This window comes from Mirounga leonina, unplaced genomic scaffold, assembly GCF_011800145.1.
Source record: "Mirounga leonina isolate KUSES-001 unplaced genomic scaffold, KU_Mleo_1.0 Mir_115, whole genome shotgun sequence".
NCBI classification, from domain to species: Eukaryota; Metazoa; Chordata; class Mammalia; order Carnivora; family Phocidae; genus Mirounga; species Mirounga leonina.
In genome coordinates this window covers 41,909,731-41,934,702 of record NW_023270268.1, presented here as the reverse complement: position 1 = coordinate 41,934,702, position 24,972 = coordinate 41,909,731, and positions in this window count along the sequence as shown.

Here is a 24,972-nt window from a genome sequence, read left to right as displayed (position 1 = left end):
CAAAATTTAGGAAGCCACTTTGTCCAAATAAGTCATTTTTTTTTCAAATGAGAACAGATAAGATTCTAATAAGTTAAGCATGCTCAAGTTAATTAATGGTAGGGTCAAGATTAAGTTATTCCATCAAGGTAGTGGTTCTGTGATTAGAAAAGACCTCACTAAGGAGGTGATATTTAGTTCAAAGCTTGAAGATGTAATAGAAAGTTGGCAGATTAAGAATGAGGAAAAAGAATGTTCCAGTGCATAGGAGTGATGTGTTGAAGGATCTGATATGACCTGCATTTTTGAGAGATTAAAAAGAATTCAGTATATACTGAGCAAGTCTTGGAAATTAGTGAGAAATTAAGATGGAGAAATTGCCAAGGCCAAATCATGGAGATCATGAAAAAGAACTGGAATTTTATTCCAAATGCATTGAAAAACTATTGAAAAGTTTTGAACCAGGCTTCTAAAATGTGATTATTTCAAAGTTAAAGCTTACTGTTATGGAAAAAATGAATTGGAAGGTGATAAGAATGCAAAAATTGAAATTATTTAGCAAGCCTTATCAGTCTTCCAAATAAGAAATTCTTGTGGTTTGAATTAAGGTGGTGCCAGGGAAAATGAATGGAACTGAAATATACATTAAAAGTTGAGGCAACATATCTTCGCAGCTAACTGTGATGGCTTGGGAAAGGTGCCAGATTTCTGGCATTAAAACAAAACAACCCTGAGTGAGTGGACATTTAATTGACTGAGAAATCAAAGATATGAAATGTAACAAATTTGGGTAGAAAACCAGGGATTAGTTTTAAATATATAGTCTTAGAAATATAATTATTGAATAGAGATGCTACGTAGGCATTTGGAAGGAATGGTCTGAAGCTCAGAAGAGCTACAAATTTGAGATCTTTTCAAATTTTGGGATTATGTTTTCTTAGAAAGTGAATACAGAGGGAGAAGGGAAGATGGCTCAGAGTGGAACTCTGAAGATCTCTAAAATGTAGATGTTGGGTAGAGAAAAATGAACTCCTAAATGAGACTAAAGAGTACTCAGGAAGTAAAGTACTCAGGTGAATCTAGTGTTCCAGAAGCCAAGAAAGGGAAGTAGGATTCAAGAGTAACTTCACATTTGTTGAATGCTGTTGAGAAGTTGTAGTGAGTTGAATTGTGTTTTCCAAAGAGATATATTCAAGTCTGAACCTTCCTGTGAATGTGATCTTATTTAGTAACAGTTTTTATAGATATAATCAGGTTAAGATAAGGTTATCCAGGATTAAATCCAATGACTGGAATCCTTATAGGAAGAGGAGATGGCACACACAGATGGAGAGAGAAGTAATGTGAAAGCAGAGGCAGAGATTGAAGTGATGCAGCTACAAGCCGAGGAATACCAAAACTTGCTGGGGCCACCAGCACCAAGAGAGAGACATGGGATGTTTTCTCCCTCAGAGCCTCCAGAAGGAACCAACCTTGTGCCAAACCTTGAATTCAGACTCTTGGACCCCTGAACTGGGAGAGGATAAATTTGTCATTTCTAGCTACCCAGTTTGTAGTAATTTGTTATGGCAGATTTCTATACATTGATTTTGTATCCTGTGACTTTACTGATTTTATTTATCAGTTCTAATACTTTTTTGGTGGAGTCTTTTGGGTTTCCTCTGTCTCTCTGTCCACGTCTGTCTTTCTCTCCCTCTCTCTCTCTTTTTAGATTTATATAGATAGAGATATAGTTTCATGTTATCTGCAAATAGTGAAAGTTTTATTTCTTTACTGATTTGGATGCCTTTTATTTCTTCTTGTCAAATTGCTGTGCCTAGGACTCATGATACTAACTTGAATAAAAATGTTGAGAGTGGACATCCTTGTCTTGTTCTTGATCTTAGGGACAAAGTTCTCAGTTTACCCCACTGAGTATGATATTAGCTGGGGGTTTTTCATAAAAGGACTTTATTATGTTGAGATATGTTCCCTCTAAACCTATTTTGTTGAGTGTTGTTATCATGGATGATGTTGTACTTTGTCAAATGCTTTTTCTATATCTCTTGAAATGATCATATGGTTTTTATTATAATGTACCACATTGATTGATTGGGAATATGAAAATACACTTGCATCCCAAGAATAAATCCCACTTGATCGTGGTTAGTTATTTTTTTTAATGTATTGTTGGATTTGGTTTGCTAGTATTTTGTTGAGGAGTTTTGCATCTATGTTCATCAGAGATACAGGCTTATAGTTCCCTTTTTGTTTATGATGTCTTTATCTGGTTTTGGTATCAGGGTTATGCTGGCTTCACAGAATGAATTTGGAAGTCTTCCTTCCTCTTCTAATTTTTAGAATAGCTTGAGGATAGATATTAACTCTTCTTTAAATGTTTGTAAAATTCATCTGTGAAGCCATCTGGTCCTGGACTTTTATTTGGTGGGAGTCTTTTGATTACCGATTCAATTTTATTGCTGGTAATCAGTCTGTTCAAATTTTTTTTATTTCTTCCTGCTTCAGTTTTGCTAGGTTATATGTTTCTAGGAATTTATTCAATTCTTCTAAGTTGTACAGTTTGTTGGCATATAATTTTTCATAATATTCTCATAATCCTTTGTATTTCTGTGGTATCAGTTGTTCAGTTGTTATTTCTCTTCATTTCTGATTTTGAGTCCTTTTTTTTTTTTGATGAGTCTGGCTAGAGGTTTATCAATTTTGTTGATATTTTCAAAGAACCAGGTCCTGGTTTCATCAATCCAGTCTGTTATTTTTTTTTTAGTTTCTATATCATTTATTCCTGTTCTAATCTTTACTATTTTCTTCCTTCTGCTAGGTTTGGATTTTATTTGTTCTTCTTCTAGCTTCTTTAGTTGTAAGGTTAGGTTGTTTGAAATTTTTCTTGCTTTTTTTTTTTTTTCCCAAGAGAAAGAGTGTGAGCAAGTGGGGGGAAGGGGCAAAGGAAGAGGGAGAGAGAGAATCTTAAGCAGACTCCATGACCAGCAAGGAGCCTGACCTGGGGTTCTATCTCATAACCCTGATATCATGACCTGAGCCAAAATCAAGAATTGGATGCTTCACTGACTGAGCCACCCAGGTGCCCCCCAATTTTTCTTGCTTCTTGAGGTAGGCCTGTAGTGCCTATAGTGGTATAAACTTCCCTCTTACAACCACTTTTGCTGCATCCCCAAGATTTTGGACTGTTGTGTTTTCATTTTCTTCTGTTTCCATGTAATTTTTTATTTCTTATTTGATCTCTTGGTTGACCCATTTATTGCTTAGTAGCATGTTATTTAACCTCCATGTATTTGTGCTCTTTCCAGATTTTTTCTTGTGGTTGATTTCTAGTTTCATAGCGTTGTAGTCAGAAAAGATGCATGTATGACTTTTATCTTTTTGAATTTGTTTAGACTTGTTTTGTGGCCTATCAGGTGATCCATTCTGGAGAACATTCCATGTGTACTTGGAAACAATGTGTATTCTGCTGTTTTAGGATAGACTGTTCTGAATATATCTATTAAATCCATCTGGTTCCAATATGTCATTGAAAGCCCCTCTTTCTTTGTTGATTTTCTTTTTAGAGGATCTGTCCATTGATGTAAGTGGGGGGTGTTAAAGTCCCCTAGTATTGTTGTATTACTATCAATTAATTCCTTGATGCTTGTTATTAATTGTTTATTTGGGTGCTCCTATGTTGGTGAATTAATATTTATAATTGTTGTATCTTCTTGTTGAATTGCCCCTTTTATTATATAGTGTCCTGCTTTGTCTTTTGTTACATTCTTTGTTTTAAAGTCTATTTTGTCTAAGTATTGTTACACTGACTTTCTTTTGATAAAGTTTCTCTGTCTCCTCACTTTAAATCTGCATATGGTTTTGTGTCTGAAATAAGCCTCTTATAGGCAGCATGTTTTTGGATATCTGTTTCCTTTTCCAGATTAGGGAAGTTTTCAGCAATTCTTTCTTTCTTTTTTTTTTTTTTAAAGATTTTATTTATTCATTTGAGAGACAATGAGATAGAGAGAGAGCATGAGAGGGGGGAAGGTCAGAGGGAGAAGCAGACTCCCTGCCGAGCAGGGAGCCCGATGCGGGACTCGATCCCGGGACTCCAGGATCATGACCTGAGCCGAAGGCAGTCGCTTAAACAACTGAGCCACTCAGGCGCCCCCAGCAATTATTTCTTAAAATAAATTTTCTTCCTCCTTTTCTGTCTTCTTCTGGGACCTATAATGTGAATGTTATTATGCTTGATGGAGTCACTGAGTTTCCTAAATCTATTCTCATTTTACATATTTTTTCACTCACCTGCTCAGCTTGATTACTTTCCATTAATCTGTCTTCCAGATTGTTAATTTGTTCCTCTGTCTCTTCTAGCCTGCTATTTATTCCATCAAGTGTATTTAAAATTTCATTTACTGTGTTCTTCATCTCTGATTGGTTCCTTTTTATCTCTTTGTCAAGCGTCTCACTGATGTCCTCCACCCTTTTCTCAAATCCAGTGAGTATCTTTATGATCATTACTTTAAATTCTCTATCAGGCATAATAATTGTATCTGTTTTGCTTAGGTTTCTTGCTGTCGCTTTTGTCCTGTCCTTTCGCTTGGGTCATATTCCTCTGTCTCCTCATTTCATCTAACTCTCTGTGTCTGGTTTTGTGTGTTAGGAAAGTCAGCTATGTCTCCTACTTTTGAAAGTAGTGGGAAGGATGCTCACTTTTAACAAGGTAGCACTAGCCCTCTTGCACAGGAGACACACAACTGTTGCAGAGACTGGGGCTGGTGAGGCGTGAGGTGCAGTTTTAACAAGGTGTGCACGTCCTCCTGGTAGGTGACCAGCTGACACCTCTTGGACTAAAGTCCTGCAAAATATGTGAATTGGGAGATGAAGTGTTGGTGAGGTTTATGCTGGTCTTCTAGGGGAAGGAACCCACAAGGTAGGGATTGAGGCAAGCATGACTGAAAAGGGTGATCCAATGATGTGTGTGTGTGGGGGGCAGGGCCTGGTGTAAGCAAGTTAAGTAGTGAATATTGGCACTGTGCTGGTTCCTGCAGGTGGCTATGTGTTTATGCTGAGGCGCAGATGAGGGAAATGGTACCTGCCAGCTTCTCTGTTCCTGGAGGGATCTCCCTGCAATCCCTGCCTTTCCAGGACACAGACTGAGATGAGTAAAGAACTCCCTCCCATGAGCCTCAAGTGTTTTTCAAACTGCAGCTTCTAAGTTGGATCTTCACAGGATGTTTGTAGTCCTGTCTAAGGGCAGGGACTCAGCTTCCTAATTCATTCAGGGCTCTCACAGAGCTGAGTCAGATAATTTTTTAAAATTCCAGGCTTTAAGTCCCTCTGTTTTCTTAAAACCCATGAAATTTAGCCCCCTTGCTTTCAAAGCCAAATGTTGTGTGGATTTGTCTTCCTTGTGTGGGCTGGTTCTTGCCAAAGAGAGTCTGGTTCTTGCCTTTCTCTGGGCCCCCAGTTCCTTTCTGACCACAGAAGGCCAAGGCCCTTTTATCTCTCCACTCTTCCTACCCTCTATGAAGTGGCCTCTTCTCTATTTTTAGCTGTAGAGTTTTTTTTCTCTAGTCTTTGGGTAGTTTTCTAGGTTATTTATGCTGATGTGAGTATTAGCTAGCTGTATTGGTGTGACAAGGTGAGCTTAGGACCCTCCTACTCTGTTATCTTCCCAGACTTCTTCCAGAAAATCCTCTGTTTTTTTAAGTTTCAAAAAGAGGTAGGAAAAGAGCTGGAATGTGGCCATAGAGGTTTTGTTGTTGTTATTGTTTAATGAGGTCTAGTAATGGATGCTAATGGGAAGGACACAGAGTTATAGTAGAGGAGTAGAAATTGAAAAGCTCCAGAAGGGGATAACTGACAAAAGGAGGTTCCTGCAAAAACATCAGGGGCAAGGGTTCAGGTTATAGGCACTCTCAATTTTAATTAGATAGAGGGAGAGAAAGGGTGAAAATTCATCTGGATTTGTATGCTGAAGGGATGAAAGCTATTATGTTAATAGCTTTTATTTTCTTGATTAAGAATGTTGTAAGATCACCTGTTGAGTATTAAATGATGAAGAAAAGCTGGACATTCCAGGAAAAAAAGAAAGAAGGTGTGAAATTGTAGGTATGAAGAAAAGAAAAGCAAACTTGTAAAGTTGTCTGAGCAGTATGTAGTATTGATTTGAGGGTAGTGGTCACAAATTGATAGTGAAATCATCCTGCCTAGCTGGATGATTAAAACCCAAGATTTGAAGAGATTTTTGAGAATCTGATGTCTAATGCAAAAAATCCCTTAATTTTATTCCAACTTGTGTTTTGCTTCCCATTTATTGATGATTATCTTGAAGCATCCTTTCACTATACAAGTGAAAGATTCTGTAGTCATCAAGGTAAAAAGGAAGAATAATATTTTTGTTGTAGCTCTTCTATTGCTATCCACTGAGCTCCCAGTGATTCAGTTGGTACCTATTAAAATAGGGTTAAGGGCTCCTGGGTGGCTCAGTTGGTTAAGCGACTGCCTTCGGCTCAGGTCATGATCCTGGAGTCCCAGGATCAAGTCCCGCATCGGGCTCCCTGCTGAGCGGGGAGTCTACTTCTCCCTCTGACCCTCCCCCCTCTCATGCTCTCTCTAGCTCATGCTCTCTCTCAAATAAATAAATAAAATAAAATAAAAATAAAATAGGGTTAATACAGTAATACCCAATAGCCAAAACTTAAGAGAAAATAACTGAGGGACTAATGAATATTAAATATAAAGTTATAGCCATAATCCAGAGTAATGTAGCTCTTAGGCTATTCTTTTTTTAGTCTTATAGGTAGTTCAGTGATACTTGAGAAGGGATGGTAAAAATCTAGAAGCTCTGAAATTCCTAAAAATATTTGTGAAGTTTATATCTTGAAAGTCTTTCAAAAAGATGTGATTGAAAGTAACTACCCTTGATTGAAAAGTATACTGCTCCACAATCTAGTGTAGCCCAATAATAATTTATTTTGAAAGCTGTAATTCACTTTTGACATTATCATTTGAGGCCTTGGGTGCTGTCAACTGTAATGATTGGCTCTGAGCTACAATGGGAAATTTCCTGAGAACATTACTTCTTAATAACAGCAGTCAGAAGAGTACAAAGTAAAATGTGTGGAATCACATAGTTTAAGTCCAAAACACCCAATGACATAAATCAGAATAGCAATCTATCATTAAAAACATTGTAATCCTTGGGCTACAAATGAATAGGGGAAGAAAAATAATTTAAAATAAAATAACTGTGAGATTTCACTGTTTTAAATAGCTTAACGTGTCATGTGCCTTAGCTAAACACTCTGGAGCAAAAAAAAAAAAAAGGCAGATGAAAATACTGTCTTGAGCCTTTAGATAGCACTTAATAAAATTTCTACACTGTTATAACTGAGTCTGGTGTATAAGTTTGGAATTTAGGATGGGGATTCATTTAACTTAGCAGTTCAAAAAAAATAGATATCTAGAGGATTTTGTCACCTGTTCTTTAACTCACAATATGATCCTCAAACAGTACGAAAGATTATATGGGAATAAAGAGATTTAGACTTCATTTTCCTATTCTCAACATGATTATTTCAGTATAGGATTTTTGCTGTGGAAGGCCTTCAGGATTGCCTATGTATTACTGCAGGTGATAGAGAACAGGTACTGAATACTTAATAGGAGATAAAGACCCACTTGCGTCCCATTTCTAGTGAAAGCTGGTTGAATTTGGAATATGTAGAATTAACATGTGCTACTTTGCCAGAAGGACTTCTGTTGGAGAAGTTTTTAGTTCTGCAATTCTGCAGAACAAAGGGCTCATTACTTTTGCCTAATTAAAATGGGGAAGCAAACAGTAGAAACTTAAATAGGGTGGTATCACATGACAGTCCTTTATTAGGTCCTTTAGTTTTTTTCCCCTGGTCTCTGAAGAGTAACTGTCCACTATTGAGGCCAGGTTCTATGAATTTCCATTCATCCAAGCTGTACCTGGAATAGAATGTGACTAGCACTTACCAGACTATGTGTTGGACCAGAATCTTCCCCAGATTTTAGATAAAAGGGGGGAAATAAAATAACTGTTGAGATAAGAATTGAATGTTCTATATAAGGATTAAGGAAATAGGAACTGTTTAAGGAGAGATTTGTAAACTGATAGGAAAATTTGAAATGAATATTGCTAATGCCATCTTTTTCTTGCAGAACCAAGAGCCTAAGACTTGGGGGGGGGGGGTGGAAACGAAGATGGAGTAGCAATAGGAGGCAAGGAGGAAGAGGAGAAAGTGCAGTTGAAAATGTTGGGGGAGGAAAGCAGGGTAGAGAAAGGGAAATAAATCTGAGGAGGGAATGCAGTAGAGAGCACTGAACAATGCTTGGCCTGTTGTCAGCCTTCTGTTTAAGACCTCTTGTTTAACTAGACTTTAATCACAAGTAAATAACTACCTCATAGCAGGGAAGAGTTTTTAAAATTTGATATTGTATTGCTTAAAAATTCTTCTTTCTGATAAGATCAAGGCCCAGTATACACAATACGTACCTCATTTTCATTACCCAGGAATATAAGGTCTTTTTTTTTCTTATTAAAAACAATGCATATTTGCCTCTAGTTATATCTATTTAGTATATCTACAAAGAAAGTCTCAGTTGATTAATGACCTTAATCATCAATTTGGGGGGGAAATCTGCTTTGATAATTTAAAACATTTTCTAATGAATCTTTGCACATCTTTAATATTGGAAGGTTGCTTGGCCTTCATTATGAAATTTATGTAGACCACAGAGGAGCCAATAGAGGGAGCCCTGCATGATCATTTCATTGCAAGAGATTAGGACCCAAATTTGATTGCAGCACATTATTCTCATTTTCTAATGCTTCCTGATTATCTTATTTTAATTTAGGCAGTTTTATTTTAATTGTTTTTAGCATGTAAAAGAAATGTCATTTATTGTTTAATTTAAAGAATGTCTCCCTTCCCTCTGACCTGCCTATTCTCCTTAGATGAATTTTCTTTTACTTGGTGTAATCATCTTCAAAAGTATTTCATTATAGAATAGTACATAAAGCTTCAGTGAAATATTATACTTGGATAATCTGTGCAATAGGTATGTAAATTATTTAAAAAGTAAATTAGGTCGTATATGGGTCTATTTGCACATTGTTGTGTATCTTCTTCTAGCTTTCCTCCTTGGGTGCTAGAAACTGTAGTGTAAAAGTGGCACATTTTCTAGGAGCATTTATGTTACTCTGTGGAACTTAAAAACATATTAATTATATTAACCAAAATGTGTTATGGAAACAGTATAAAACTAGCTTGCATTTGAAAAATAATATATAAGACTTTGAAGAAATTCTGAGGTTAGGGCAGACACTGACTCTTCTGTTTTGGGGCATTCTTGTCAAAAAAAGTAAGATAAGCACTGCTACAGGGTTTAATAATTATAATTTATAAGTCCCTTCTAGATGACTAAATTATGCTCTAATATTCGCAAGAGTTGTCGTCGTTCAGGAACAAACATTTCCCAATTGAAAAAAGTTTGCATTTGATTACTCAGATGTGTAAGACTTGGAAAACAAAAATGTTCTTGCTAACATGAATAATACAGACAGGTAATAGGTTATTATCATGTTGAGCTAAAAGCACTATTCACATTGATTACTCTGAATTCAGTTCCTCAGTATCTGTCTTCTCTGTTATTACCAATTGATTCAGACAGACAGTATTGGGAGACAGGAAACATATGGTTAAGAAGCAGTGACATTTTTAATCCTCATAATACATACAATTTTCTAGTATCTTTTTATTTTACTATACACAGATATAAAATAAACAACAAAAATTTATTAGAATTTCTAAAATGAAATAATGATGTATGAAAACATTATAAATTTAGACTTTTGAGGAAGCAGTAGGCATTCTTGTTTTTCTTTTTTTTTGTAATGTTTAATATTATATTCTAAGTACATTAATATTATATTCTAAGAAACAGCAACCCTTTAAAATTTATCAAATGCTTGCAAATACTAAAAACAATTTTTTTCACACACCATTCACTTTCCTAAATTCTTAGGTAAAGATAAAAGTAGTTCTTTTGTTATTTAAATATATTTAAAGCAAGTCAGTCCCTCAGAAAATTAATATTAATTTCCTTTTCCTAAATATTAGGACTTTCTTAATCCCATCAAAAGGAAATGCATTTTAAACCTTCTTAAATTTAATAGGGTTATTATTTTGCATTGTAAGCAACTCATGTAAGTAATCTTCAGCCTGACAGGCTGGCACCATTAGAGACTGGTTAAATCAAATATTTCCGTGACCTATAATTTCAAGAGCAGAAGAATTCTAGTTCTGATTTACAAAGCTTTTCTGTATCTTGTCTTCCAGGTAATTTTCAACTCACAAAACCAATGTCGGTTCCTGTCAAGTCTTCTCTTTCTTATACAATCTCTCAGAATTAATATGTATCCTCTGAACTAGAATCTGCTATTAAAGTGCTTTCTTCTTATTCCAAAGCATTATGAGGATTTTTCTGCTCTTAACCATTGGCGTTTAGGAGGATGTTTAGTCACATGACATACCAATCCTTTCATATCTCCTCCTCTTTTCCTCTGAAGCTGCAAAGGAATGTGAAATGATACACAGCTTGCATCTGCTCTCCATGCCTCACCACCTCTCAGCTTTACAGACCACATGCCTTTGTTCTTCCTCCTAATTCATGAGGACTGGAGTTTATAGCATTCTCTCTCACACATTTGTCATTCTATCTCTTTCATATTAATATTTCCATTTTTTCCTTCAAACTTCAAAGTTATTCACTTATACCTTGGATAATGCTGATCTAAGTAAAGTTAAATAAAACTAAATGAGTTTTACTTTGCAAATGAATTTTCTGCATCTATTGACATGCTCATATGGTTTTTATCCTTTCTTTTCTTAACATGCTGCATCATGTGGATTCATTTGCAAATACTGAACTACCTTTGAGTCCCAGAAATAAATCCCACTTGATCATGGTGAATGATTTTTTAAAAATGTATTGGATTCAGTTGGCTAATACTTGAAGATTTTTACACCTTTGTTTATTAGAGATATTGGCCTATAGTTTTCTTTCTCTCTAATTTTGGTATCAGGATAATGCTGGCCTTGCAGAATGAATTTGGATGCTTTCCTTGCTCTTCTATTTTTTGGAATAGTTTGACAAGAATAGGTATCAACTCTTCTTTAAAGGTTTGCTGGAATTCATTTCTGAAGCCATCTGGGTCTGGACTTTTGTTTTTGGGGAGTTTTATGTTTAGTGATTAAATTTCATTGCCGATAATGTCTGTTCAAATTTTCTATTTCTTCCTGGTTCAGTTTTGGAACGCTATAGGTTTCTAGGAATTTATCTATTTCTTCTAGATTGTCCAATTTGTTGGCATATAATTTTTCATTATATTCTCATAATTCTTTGTATTCCTATGGTGTTGGTTATTATTTCTCCTTTATAATTTTTTTTATTTGAGTCTTCTTTCTCTTTTTCTTGATGAATCTGGCTGAAGTTTTATTAATTTTATTTATCTATTCAAGGAACCAGCTTCTGGCCTCTCTTTCTTTTTCTTTTTCTTTTTTTTTTTCTTCTCTTCTCTTCTCTTCTCTTCTCTTCTCTTCTCTCTTCCTTCCTTCCTTCCTTCTTCCCTCCCTACCCCCCCATTTCAGTTATTTCTGCTCTAATCATTATTATTTTCTTTCTTCCACTGGCTTTGGGTTTTGTTTATTCTTTTTTTTTTTTTTCCTAGCTCCCTTAGGTATAAGGTTAGGTTGTATTTGAGATTTTCTTGTTTCTTAAGGTAGACCTATATTGCTATAATCTTCCCTCTTAGAAGAGTTTTTGTTGCAACCTAAAGATTTTGGATTGTTGTGTTTCATTTCATTTGTCTCCATGTATTTTTTTATTTCTTTGATTTCTTGGTTGACCCATTCCTTATTTAGTAGCATATTATTTAACCTCCGTGTATTTGTATTCTTTCCAGACTTTTTCTTGTGATTGATTTCTAGTTCCGTAGCATGTGGTCAGAAAAGATGCATGATATGACTTCAGTGTTTTCGAACTTGTTGAGACTTGTCCTATGGCCTAATATGTGATTTATTCTGGAGGATGTTTCATGTGCACTTCAAAAGAATATATTTTGGGGCGCCTGGGTGGCTCAGTTGGTTAAGCGACTGCCTTCGGCTCAGGTCATGATCCTGGAGTCCCGGGATCGAGTCCCACATCAGGCTCCCTGCTCAGCAGGGAGTCTGCTTCTCCCTCTGACCCTCCTCCCTCTCATGCTCTCTGTCTCTCATTGTCTCTCTCGCAAATAAATAAAAAATCTTAAAAAAAAAAAAAGAATATATTCTGCTGTTTTTAGATGTAACGTTCTGTGGGTGTCTATTAGGTCCTTTTGGTCTGATGTGCCATTCAAAGCCACTGTTTCCCTATTGATTTCCTGTCTGGATTATCTCTCCATTGTTGTAAGTGGGATATAAAGCCCCCTGCTATTACTGTATTACTGTCAATTTCTCCCTATGGTCTGTTAATAGGTATTTTATGTATTTAGGTACTCCCATATTAGGTGTATAGATATTTACAACTGTTATACCCTCTTGCTGGATTGTTCCTTTTATTATTATGTAGTGTCCTTCTTCATCTATTGTTATAGTCTTTGTTTTAATGTCTATTTTGTCTCATATAAGTATTGCTACCCCAGCTTTCTTTTCACTTCCATTTTCATGGTGAATGTTTACCATTCCTTTGTTTTAATCTGCATGTGTTAGGTCTGAGGTGAGTCTCTTGTAGGCAGCATATAAATGGATCTTGCTTTTTTTTTTTTTTTTTTTATCCATTTGGTCACCTTATGTCTTTTGACTGCAGCATTTAGTTCATTTACATTTAAAGTGATTGTTGATCCGTATGTACTTATCACCATTTTACTTGTTTTATGGTTGTTTTTGTAGTTCTTTGTCCTTTCTTCCCTTGTTCTCTTCCCTTGTGATTTCTTAATGCTTTTCTTTAGTATTATGTTTGGATTCCTTTCTCTTTATTTTATTTTTTTAAAGATTTTATTTATTTATGATAGAGAGAGGGAGAGAGAGAGCAGGAGCCATGGGGAGAGGCAGAGCAGGGAGCCTGATGTAGGGCACCAACAGAGGACCCTAGGATCATGACCTGGGCCAAAGTCAGATAATTAACTGACTGAGCCACCAGGCCCATCTTTTTTCTTTCTTTCTTTTTTTTTTTTGTGCATCTCTTACAGGTTTTTGATTTGTGGGTACCATTAGGTGCATATATAACATTTTCTGCCTATAAGCAATTTATAGTCAGTTGATGGTTGCTTAAGTTTGAACCTATTCTAAGAGCACTAAATGTTTTATGTATATGTTGTCATATTTTACATCCTTTTATTTTGTAAAACTCTTGACTGATTTTTGTACATATAATAGATTCTACTCCTTCTGTGCTTTAATCTCCATACAACATCCATTCATGTTAAAAACTCTCAATTGATTCATATTAAAAACTCTCAAGTAGGTTTAGAGACAACAGACCTCAGCATAATAAAGACCATATAAAAACCCTCATAGCTAACATTATACTCAATGGTGAAGACAGAATTTTTCCTCTAAGATCTGGAACAAGACAAAGATATCCAATCTCACCAATATTATTCAACATAATACTGGAAGACCTAGCTGTAGCAATCAGGCAACAAAAAGAAATACAAGGCACCCAAATTGGTAAGAAATGAGTAAATCTTTCATTATTTACAGATGACATGATACCATATACAGAAAACCCTAAAGTCTCAGGATACAAAATTAATATACAGAAATTGGTTGTATTTCAGTGCACTAGTAATGAGGCAGCAGAAATGGAAATTAAGAAAATCCCATTTACAATTGCACCAAAAAGAATAAAATACCTAGGAATAAACTTAACCAAGGAGGTGAAAAATCTCTACTCTAAAAACTATAAAACACTGATGAAAGACATTAAAGATGACAGAAACAAATGGGAAGATTTACCATGCTTATGGATTGGAAGGATATTGTTAAAATGTCAATATTACCCAAAGCAATCTAAAGATTTAATGCAATCCTTATAAAAATAACAATAACATTTTTTTTCACAGAACTAGAACAAATTATCCTAAAATTTGTATGGAACCACAAAAGACCTGGAATAGCCAAAGCAATCTTGAAAAAGAAGAAAAAAGCTGGAGGTATCACAATTCCAGACTTCAAGTTATATTACAAAGCTGTAGTAATCAAAATATTATGGTACTGACCCCAAAATAGACACATAAATCAATGAAACATAACAGAGAGCCCAGAACTGGACTCACATGGTCAGTCTATGACAAAGGAGGCAAGAATATACAATAAGGAAAAAGGAGTCTCTTCAACAAATGATGTTGGGGAAATTGGACAGCTACATGCAAAAGAATGAAACTAGATGACTTTATAACACCATTATACATAAATAAACTCAAAAAGGATGAAAGGACCCAAATGTAAGAGTGGAAACCATAAAATCCTAGAAGAAAATACAGGCAGTAATTTCTTTGACATTGACCATAGAAACATTTTTCTAGATATGTCTCCTAAGGCAAAAGAAACCAAAATGAACTATTGGGACTACAACAAAATAAAAACTTTTTGCACAGTGAAGGCAACCATCAACAAAATGACAAGGCAAATTACTAAATGGCAGAGGATATTTGCAAATAATATATCTGATATGGGATTAATATCCAAAATATGTAAAAAACTTATACAACTCAACACCAAAATAAATAAATATATAAATAAAACCCCAAAACAAAACAGTTTGATTAAAAAATGGGCACAGGAGGGGCGCCTGGGTGGCTCAGTTGGTTAGGCGACTGCCTTCGCTCAGGTCATGATCCTGGAGTCCCGGGATCGAGTCCCGCATCGGGCTCCCTGCTTGGCAGGGAGTCTGCTTCTCCCTCTGACCCTCCTCCCTCTCATGCTCTCTGTCTCTCCTCTCTCTCTCAAATAAATAAATAAAATCTTTAAAAAAAATAAATAAAATAAAAAAAAATAAAAAATGGGCACAGGAAACTATGGAAAGAGCCAAGATGTACATCAACAGATGAATGGATAAAGAAGATGTGGTGTATATCTACAATGGAATATTATGCAGCCATCAAAAAACATGAAAATTTGCCATTTGCAATGATGTGGGTGGAACTAGAGGGTATTATGCTAAGCGAAGTAAGTCAATCAGAGAAAGACAAGTATCATATGATCTCACTGATATGAGGAATTCTTAATCTCAGAAAAGAAACTGAGGGTTGTTGGAGTGGTGGGGGGTGGGAGGGATGGGGTGGCTGGGTGATAGACATTGGGGAGGTTATGTGCTATGGTGAGCGCTGTGAATTGTGTAAGACTGATGAATCACAGACCTGTACCTCTGAAACAAATAATACATTATATGTTAAAAAAAAAAAAAGATAGTAGGAAGGGAAAAATGAAGGGGGGAAATTGGTTGGGGAGACGAACCATGAGAGACTATGGACTCTGAGAAACAAACTGAGGGTTCTAGAGGGGAGGGGGGTGGGAGGATGGGTTAGCCTGGTGATGGGTATTGAGAAGGGCATGTTCTGCATGGAACACTGGGTGTTATGCACAAACAATGAATCATGGAACACTACATCTAAAACTAATGTAATGTATGGGAATTAACATAACAATAAAAAATAAAAACTAATGATGTAATGTATGGTGACTAACATAACATAATAAAATAAAATTTTAAAAAATGGGCAGAAGAGGGCGCCTGGGTGGCTCAGTTGGTTAAGCGACTGCCTTCGGCTCAGGTCATGATCCTGGAGTCCCGGGGTTGAGTCCCACATCGGGCTCCCTGCTCAGTGGGGGTCTGCTTCTCCCTCTGACCCTCTTCCCTCTCGTGCTCTCTGTCTCTCATTCTCTCTCTCAAATAAATAAAATCTTAAAAAAAAAAAAATGGGCAGAAGACCTGAACAGACATTTCTCTAAAGAAGATATACAGGTAGCCAGCAGACATATGAAAAGATGCTCAACATCACTAATTATCAGGGAAATGCAAATCAAAACTACAATGACATACAATTTCACACCTGTTAGAATGGCTAGAATAAAAAAGACAAGAAATAACAAGTATTGGTGAGGATGTGGAGGAACACTTGTGCATGGTTGGTAGTGATGTAAACTGGTGCAGCCACTGTGGAAAACAATATGGAGATTCCTTAAAAAATTAAAAATAGAATTACTATATGATCCAGTAATTCCACTACTAGGTATTTACCCAAGGAAAATGAAGACACTAATTCAAAAACATATATACACCTCTATGTTTTTTGCAGCATTATTTACAATAGCTAAGATACAGAAGCAACCCACATATCCATCAATAGGTGGATAAAGAAGATGTAAGGTGTATGTATCTATGGGTGTGTGTGTACTGGAATATTACTCAACCATTAAAAAGAATGAGAGCTTGCCATTTGCAAAAACATGTGCAGATCTAGTGGGTGTAATGATAAGTGAGATAAGTCAGACGAGAAAAACAAATACCATATGATTTCACTTTACTGAATTTGTTTCTTCTAGTAGTTTTTTAGTGGAATCGTTAGGATTTTGTATGTGTGGTATCATGTCATCTGCAAATAGTGACAGTTTAACTTCTTCTTTGCCAATATAGATGCCTCTTATTTCTTGTCTGATTGCTGTGGCCAGGATTTATTGTATTTCATCATTGACTGTGGTATTAGCATATAAACAAATATATAGACCAATGACATGGAATTAAAAGTAGAGATATAAGCCCTAACGTATATGATCAATTGATTTTTGACAAGAGTGTCAAAACCTCTTAGTAGGGAAAAAATAGTGTTTTCAACAAATGATGTTTGGACAAGTGGATATTCACATGCAAAAACATGAAATGAGAATCCTGTCTCACACCATATACAAAATGAATTCAAAAGGAATCACTGACCCAAATATAAAACATCAAAACTATGAAGCACTTAGAATAAAGTGTAATAGTATATCTCTGTGACCTTTGATTAGGCAATGATTTCTTAATGACACTAAAAAGCACATACAAGAAAAGGGGAAAATACATATTTTATACATCAACATGAAAAACTTTTGTTTTCCAAAGGACACCGTGAAAAAAGTCAAAAGACAAAACACAGAATGGGAAAAAATACAAATCATGTTCCTGATAAGTGATTTGAATCCAGAAGATATAAAGAACCCTAATAATTCAACAATAAGTCAATTAAAAAATAGGAAGTGGATTTGAATAGACATTTATTCAAAGAAGATACACAAATGCTCAAAGGCTGTGCAATAGATGGCTCAGTATCATTAGGCATTATCACAATGAAATATCACTTTATACCCACAGAATAGCTAAAATTAAAAAAAAAGTTGTTAATAGTAGTGTTGACAGGCATGTGGAGGAACTGGAATTCCTATATTGCTTTTGGAAGTGTAAAGTATTGCAGGCATTTTGAAAAACATTTTGACATTTCCTCAAATGGTTAGACATATGACACATTAATTCCACTTCTGGTTGTATACTCAACAGAAATGAAAACATATTCATACAAATACTTATACATGAATGTTCATAGAAGCATTATTCATAATAGTAAAAAAATGGAAATGTTTATCAATTGATGAATGAATAAACAAAATGTGGTATATTTGTGCCAGGGAATATTATTCACCTGAAAAAGAATTATGTCCAGATACATATTACCACATGGATGAACCTAAACATTTTGCTGCATGAATCTAAATCTCTACTGGATTTTCTCTATTAGAGTATTCCTACAGGGATAAAGACATGCCTTAAGATCCATTAAATAAAACCTCCCTTTGATCCCCAAGTCTTCCTCTAGATGCCCCATCTCAGTTTTCCACATTTACCCAGATAAATACTTCAAAGTGCTTTCTTCACTCACTATTTTTGTTTCTTCACCTCTCATTTTCTCACTAACCCACTTTATCTAGTCTCTTAATCTACTACCATTACATTGAAACAGCTCTTTTTAAGGTCATGATCAACTTTTGACAAAGACAATGATTATTTTTCTGTTATTAACCTCTCAGTAACATTTAATATGGTTGATTATAGCCTCCTCTTGGAACACTTTATTTTTCAGGCTTTCAAATAACTATATGTGGTTTTTTCCCCCTATTTCACTGACTGTTCCCTTTTCATCTCCTTTGATAGCCCTTCCATATATAGCAAACTTCTAAAAATGTTGATGTGGCAAGATTCCATCTTTGTTCTCTTTTTGTCTTTGTGATTCCTCTATGTGATCTCTAGTCCCATAACTTAGTACCATCTGCTTTATATCAGGAGACTCTCTATATAACTCAAACATCTGAGTGTGAGGAGGCTAAAGTTGCCCATGGGGTAAACATCTGAAAAAAAAATTACAGATATGAGCTTTAGTTGAAGTGCCTATATCAGCTAGAGAATGGGAACTCTCTACTGAGCTAGTAAAGGGGATTCCAAGGAATCTAACCAATAGTACCTCCTATACTATATATGGAATGGCTCCTCATTTTTGTTTTCAGCTATATCTTTTCTTCTGAGCTCCAAATGTATATCCAATACCTTACCCAACATGTCCATTGGATTTCTAATAGATATCTCAAATTGAATTAGTCCAAACAGTACACCATATCTCTCCTTCATCTTTTCTATCTTCTCCATTTTCCAACTCAGTGTTTCTCATTTGAGCCAGTGGCAGCAGCACCTATTTAGTAGTTCAGGTCAAAATATTCGGTGTTGCTCTCTTTACCTCAAACTCCACACATCCAATCAATTAATAGGCCTTGTTAACTGTAGCACACATATATACATAACACTCTATCAATATGAATGGTTTGCACTGTTTTTGTGACTATAATTTAAACTCCTCAAACTCTGGCCTGAATCACTGAAATGGCTTCCTGAGTGGTCTTCCTGCACACTTGCCTTTCTTCTGAGGGCAAGCAGTAGTCAGAGTGATTTTTCTAAAGTATAAATCAGGTTAAGCACTTATCCCAAGTTATCATAATTATCTTACGTTTAATGCTCACTGCTGCCACCTCTACTCCCCAGTGGTTAGAGCACAAAAACATTTAATAAATTAGTTTTTATAAGCAATGTTAAAGGACCAAAAATGGCCCCCACAATTTGTGCAGAGACAATATTTTTATTGCCAGATAAAGAGACCCAAGAAGAGTTTAATTATTATGTCCCAGGTAATAGGTGGTTAAGCCATTTTTTGAACATAGGCGGACTAGCTGAAGCTAACTTTTTATGACCAAATACTATTTAATCTTTTGTTAAGTGTTAGGACCATCTTTGTTAAGTCAAAATCCTATATTGACTGAAATTGCATCTAATTTATAATTGGGGAAGTGGATTTATGTCTTTCTAATAATATATAGTTATAATATTGAATTTCTTATTATAAATGCCATGTATATCTCTTATTTGGCTTTGTGTCCTTCAGTAAGTTTTCTTTGTACAAATAACTTTATAATATTAATTATTGAATACTTCATATATATTTTTTCATGGTTGTTTCTGGCATGTAAAAATCCTTTTGATTTTTTTGCAGAAAGGGAAGTGGGTGGGGGGATGGGGTAACTCAGTGATGGGCAATAAGGAGGGCACATGATGTGATGAACACTGGATGTTATATGCAACTAATGAATCATTGAACATTATATCAAAAACTAAAAAAAATCCTTTTGATTTTTGTGTATTTACAATTTGACAAACTTGCTGAGCTCTGTTATTAGTTGTAATAATTGATTACACATATCACTCATTAATTTATCCAACATATATTTATTGGGTGTCTAATATATTTTAGGCACTTTTATAGATGATAGAATAAGTAAATAAATGAATTGTATATGTGTATAAATTATGGTATTTCATATAATCAATTCCTGTGTACATAAGGGAAATTTAGCTTTTTATGCTAATTCTTGTATCTCATTCTTTGTGCCTTATTGAACAGGATGGAATTTCTATTCAAATATCAAATGCAAGTGGATATAGGAGGCATCCTTGCTTTTTTCTTATTGTGAAAGATTACATCTAAATTTTCACAATTAAATATAATATTTGCTACAGGATTTGGAAGATATTGTTTATTAGGTTAGATTTTCCCCTATTTTAGTTATGAATATGTGTTGTTGATGCAGAATACTTTTCTGTATTTATTGAGATATGCATGTGGTTTTCTTTAAATTTGTAATATGGTAGATTATATTAAACAAGTTTTCTAATGTAAATCATCTTCACTTTCCTGGGATATAAATGGCATGCCATATCACAATGCTGTACATGTTTTAAATAAGTGCAAATTTTATTAATATTTAAGAATTTTGCATTTATAATAAATGAAATTAGTCTTTGAATTTCCTTTCTTTTACTGTCATTTTCCAGAGTTATTAAGGTTATACTAGGTTCCTGAAAGAGTTGTAGGTCTCTTGCTCTCTTTATACTCTCTACAAATATTTGTTACTTGAATATTTAGTAAAAATTGCCTTAAATGTAATATCCATACCATTTAGTTCAGTAGACTTATGGCAACCTAGTACATATGCACATTTCTGCCTTCCCTACTAGGTTCTGTTTTCATGTGCCCAACAACCTGCTAAGGTCAAATGTTCCATTATTACTCTCAACTTCAATACACAATTTAGATGTTCCACTGTTATTTTCAATCTCAATATGTATATATTTTCTCATTGTAGGTTATTATTACATGTTTGTTTAATTGAAGTTTAAAATTCAATTATCCTTGTGTCGTCTTCCCAAAAGCTTCCACTCACCAACTTTTTTATTTCAGCCCCTGATACCAAACCAGGAACATTTTTTAAAAATCTAGAAAACTCTTTCTCATTACATTCTTAGATTTGGTTTGTTTTCACATCTGGTTTCACATTCTTTCTTAGTAATGCTTCTTAAATCTATCATTATTTTCTCCTCCACACAACTAACTTCATCCCTGAGTTGCTGCATTCACTTCAAATTATTGCCCATATTCCACTCCAACATATGAACCATCACAAGATTAGTCTCCTAAAATGACACACACCATGATGTCACATTTTTAGTCATGAAATTCAAAAACTCACTAGAATATATAGGTTAATATTTTTTCTCTGACTTCCTCCAGCACTTCCCTAATCATTGCTTTAGTTGTTATTATTGCTGTTGTTTTTAAGGTTCTGTTGCTCTGTACCTGTAATTAATATCACCAAATTGATTGTAAGCACTTGTAGGGCAGACTGTTTTATCCTTTTTGTTTGTTTTCATTGCAACTTCTGGCTGAGTGCTTGATATGTGTTGGTATTCAGTAATGTGCTGTTTGATTGATGAATCACTTGTCTCTGCCTGATTAACTTAGTTGTTGAGTACAGGGTGTTAATTAGGCCAGGGTCATAAGATCAAGCCCTGTGCGGATCAATTAGCTTTGGCTTATTTGATAACCCCAGTGTGTACTCTACCCTAAATCAACATTCACAGAAAATGTGTTTGGGTACAAAGAAGGGAGCAGAGTAGAGGATGAACATTAAGCTAGCATAATTTATCTCCACTACTAAAGGTAAAACGTCCAAAAGGTAAGGGCTCTTCCTGATGATGTATCTGCAGTACTTTCAGAATAATTTTCTTTCATTATTCATATCAAAATCAGTAAGTTACTTAATTTGCTTATAAAGGTAATCTCAAAACCTCATGAATGAAAGCTATATGAAGGTTAAGTATCCTGGTCATACAATTTATTTCAAATTGTTGCCAACATAGACTCATCTATTATTTTACAACCTATTTAGTGTTGGATTTTCCAATATTCAAAAGGAATATACTTTATCAGCCATTTCTGTGACCTTCAGAAAATATCCCAGTTATTTTTCTAAAATATCTGATGTTTTATATTTATAGATCTCTATAGTACAAATTAATTGGATTTAGTACTATGAGTTGGTTTCACATAAGGGTATGTTCAATAATAGTCATTCTTTTTTATAGTTAGTGTAAGAGAAAATCTTAACCTATAGAGACATAATTGTAAGATGAAATGAGAAACAGTGTAATTAGGATCAAATGATTAAAGAGAAAAACAAATGCATGTGAAATGTAGGGAAAAATGTGAAAGAAAGTTCTTATATGATGTTCTTTTTTTTTTAAGATTTATTTTTTTATTTGAGAGATAACGTGTGCTCATGCACACATGGGCAGGGAGGGGCAGAGGGAGAGAGGGAGAGGGAGAGAATCTCAAGCAGACTCCCTGCTGAGCATGGAGCCTGACCTGGGACTCCATCTCAAATACTGAGATCATGACCTGAGCAGAAATCAAGAGTCAGACGCTTAACTGACTGAGTTACCCAGGCACCTGACTTCCTCTACTTCTAAGTATAATATCACCAACTCTTATTTAATGTTAGAACTCTGCTTTATAGCCTAAGTTGATCAGAAATTTCTTATAGGAAGATAAAAGTGCTGACAGGAATTTGTTTTTGATTATCCTCATCTGTAAAGTACAGCATATTGATTAAGAGTGTAGTCATTGACTGGCTGGTTTCCAAATCTGGTTCTGTTGCTCACTAGATGCCTGACTTTGGGGCAAATTATTTAATCTCTCTGCATGTCACAGTTTCATCTGTAAAATGGGGCTAATAATGGTACCTACCTCAAAGGACTGTTGTGCATCTTAAATGAGTTAATGTAGTTTAAGGGCTTTGAACCATGCCTCCTGGCAAATAGCAGATACCCAACAGATGTCAGCTATTAGCCGTAACATTATGATCCTGGTTGGAAACCACTAAGGTGGTCATCACTCCACCTGATCCTTGTCCCCAATGGTATTTCTTTGTGCTCTAGACCTTAAGGCCTTGCATAGTTCATTTGTCTTTAAATTTCTGCCACAGCTCTCCCATGTGCACAAGAGCAATTAACTATTCTCCTGCATGTCTTTGGACTTTGAACAACTAGTGGTATTGACAGTTTAGTGTTTTAACCATAATCCGTCTTAGATTTATAATAGTTTAGTTATGGAAAACAAAAAAATCTCAGGGGCCACAATAGTCCACAGCCATCAATGTTTCTGGAAAGAAAAGTAAAGACATACTCAGTATATGAAATATTAGTTAAATTTTAGTGTATGGTTGAAAGTGCTCTGTAAACTTCATGTTGGGGATACAACACTAAACAAAACATAAAAATTACTGCCATGAAATAGCTTATATTCTAGTGTGAGACATGCAATAAAAATGTAAATATATCTTTTTACTATTAAGGAGTGAGTGTAAAGAAAAATAAAGCAAGGATGGGAGATAGGAAGTGTCTAGAATGAGGGTAGGGTAACATTTGCAATGGAAGGAAGGTTTCAATCCAATTTTTATATTGGACTATCAAGGAAATTTTCACTGAAAAGATGAAGGAAAGATCTGAGAGATACAAGGGTGAACCATGGAGATCTTGGGGAAGGAATGTTCCTGGCAGAAGGGACAAGTTCAAAGGCCCTGATGTTGAATTGTGTGCCCCTTATGTTTGAGAAATGGCAAGGGGGTCAGTGTGGCTGAAACAGAATGAGCAGTTGTTAGGAAAATATAAACTAAGAGGGTCAATAGAGACCAGATCATGTATGGTTTTGGACATAAACATTTCTCTATTTTTTTCAATTAATCATTCTATTATCGGTAAGTACTTGACTCCTCATACTTCTACTCCACTTTTAAATGGTTTAGGAATCCTAAAAGGTAAACCCAGTTCCAAGAGTGTGGTTGCCAGTTTTCTTCTATGCCAGAGGGACCTGGATTCTTTGTGCTTCTTGTTGCTTCCACACTGTCCTGCTCTTTCAATGCAGCCTTCTGAGTTCTGAGAGATACTCTTCAGATACTTCAGGTCTAAGTCACCATCTACTTTTAGCAGGGCTCATGCTTGGACTCAGAAGATACCAGGTTCTTAGACCACAGTTGTATACTCGGCCATAGTTTTTTAAATCTTATCTCCTATGCCATTGTGGCTGGGTCTGGTGGGATAACTTCTTTTTTTTTTTTTTAATTTTATTATGTTATGTTAATCACCATACATTACATCATTAGTTTTGATGTAGTGTTCCATGATTCATTGTTTGCGTATAACACCCAGTGTTCCATTCAGTCCTCTTTAATACCCATCACCAGGCTCACCCATCCCCCCACCCCCCTCCCCTCTAGAACCCTCAGTTTGTTTCTCAGAGTCCATAGTCTCTCATGGTAAGTCTTATGCAAAAATACATGGCAAAGCTTGGAGTCTATGTCAATATCTACCCCTTTTTACACACTGGGTGAATTCTGGTGCTTTAAGAGTGAGGCTGCCAGATTTCTGAGAATATAATAGCTGATTTAGAGTGTTACATTATTTTAACATCTTTTTCATCTCTGGGGTGGTATTTATTGATTGAATTTTTTCAAGCAAGTTATTTTTCTGCTCTTTATATGTCAACTAATTTTTTATTATATCCTGGATATCTTGAATAATGTTACTAGATTTTAGATCTTGTTTTAATCCAACATAAAATGTTAACATTTTTGTTTTGTTAGGCTATTGACCTGGTTGAGTTTAAGTCACAAGTGCCACCCCATCTCTATAGATAATGGTTTTATTTTAAGTTTTGTTTTTAAGGATTTTTCAGTGTTATTTAGATTTGTCTTTCATGTGTGTCATCCACTGGCCAATCTGGAACCTGGGCCGTGGTCTGTATGTTCAGTGTTCAAAGTAGTTGGTGCCCCAAATAGCATTAGATCCAGACATATATAGCTCAGAGGTAAGCCAAATTCATAAAAAGCTTTTTGAAGGCCCTTCCCTTGGGGTTCCCCTTTACCAAGCTCCACCCTGTCCATAGTCTCTTGGTAGCTTCTGTTTCTTTGGGACTACTACTACTACTACTACTTCTTCTTCTTTCTTCTTCTTCTTCTTCTTCTTCTT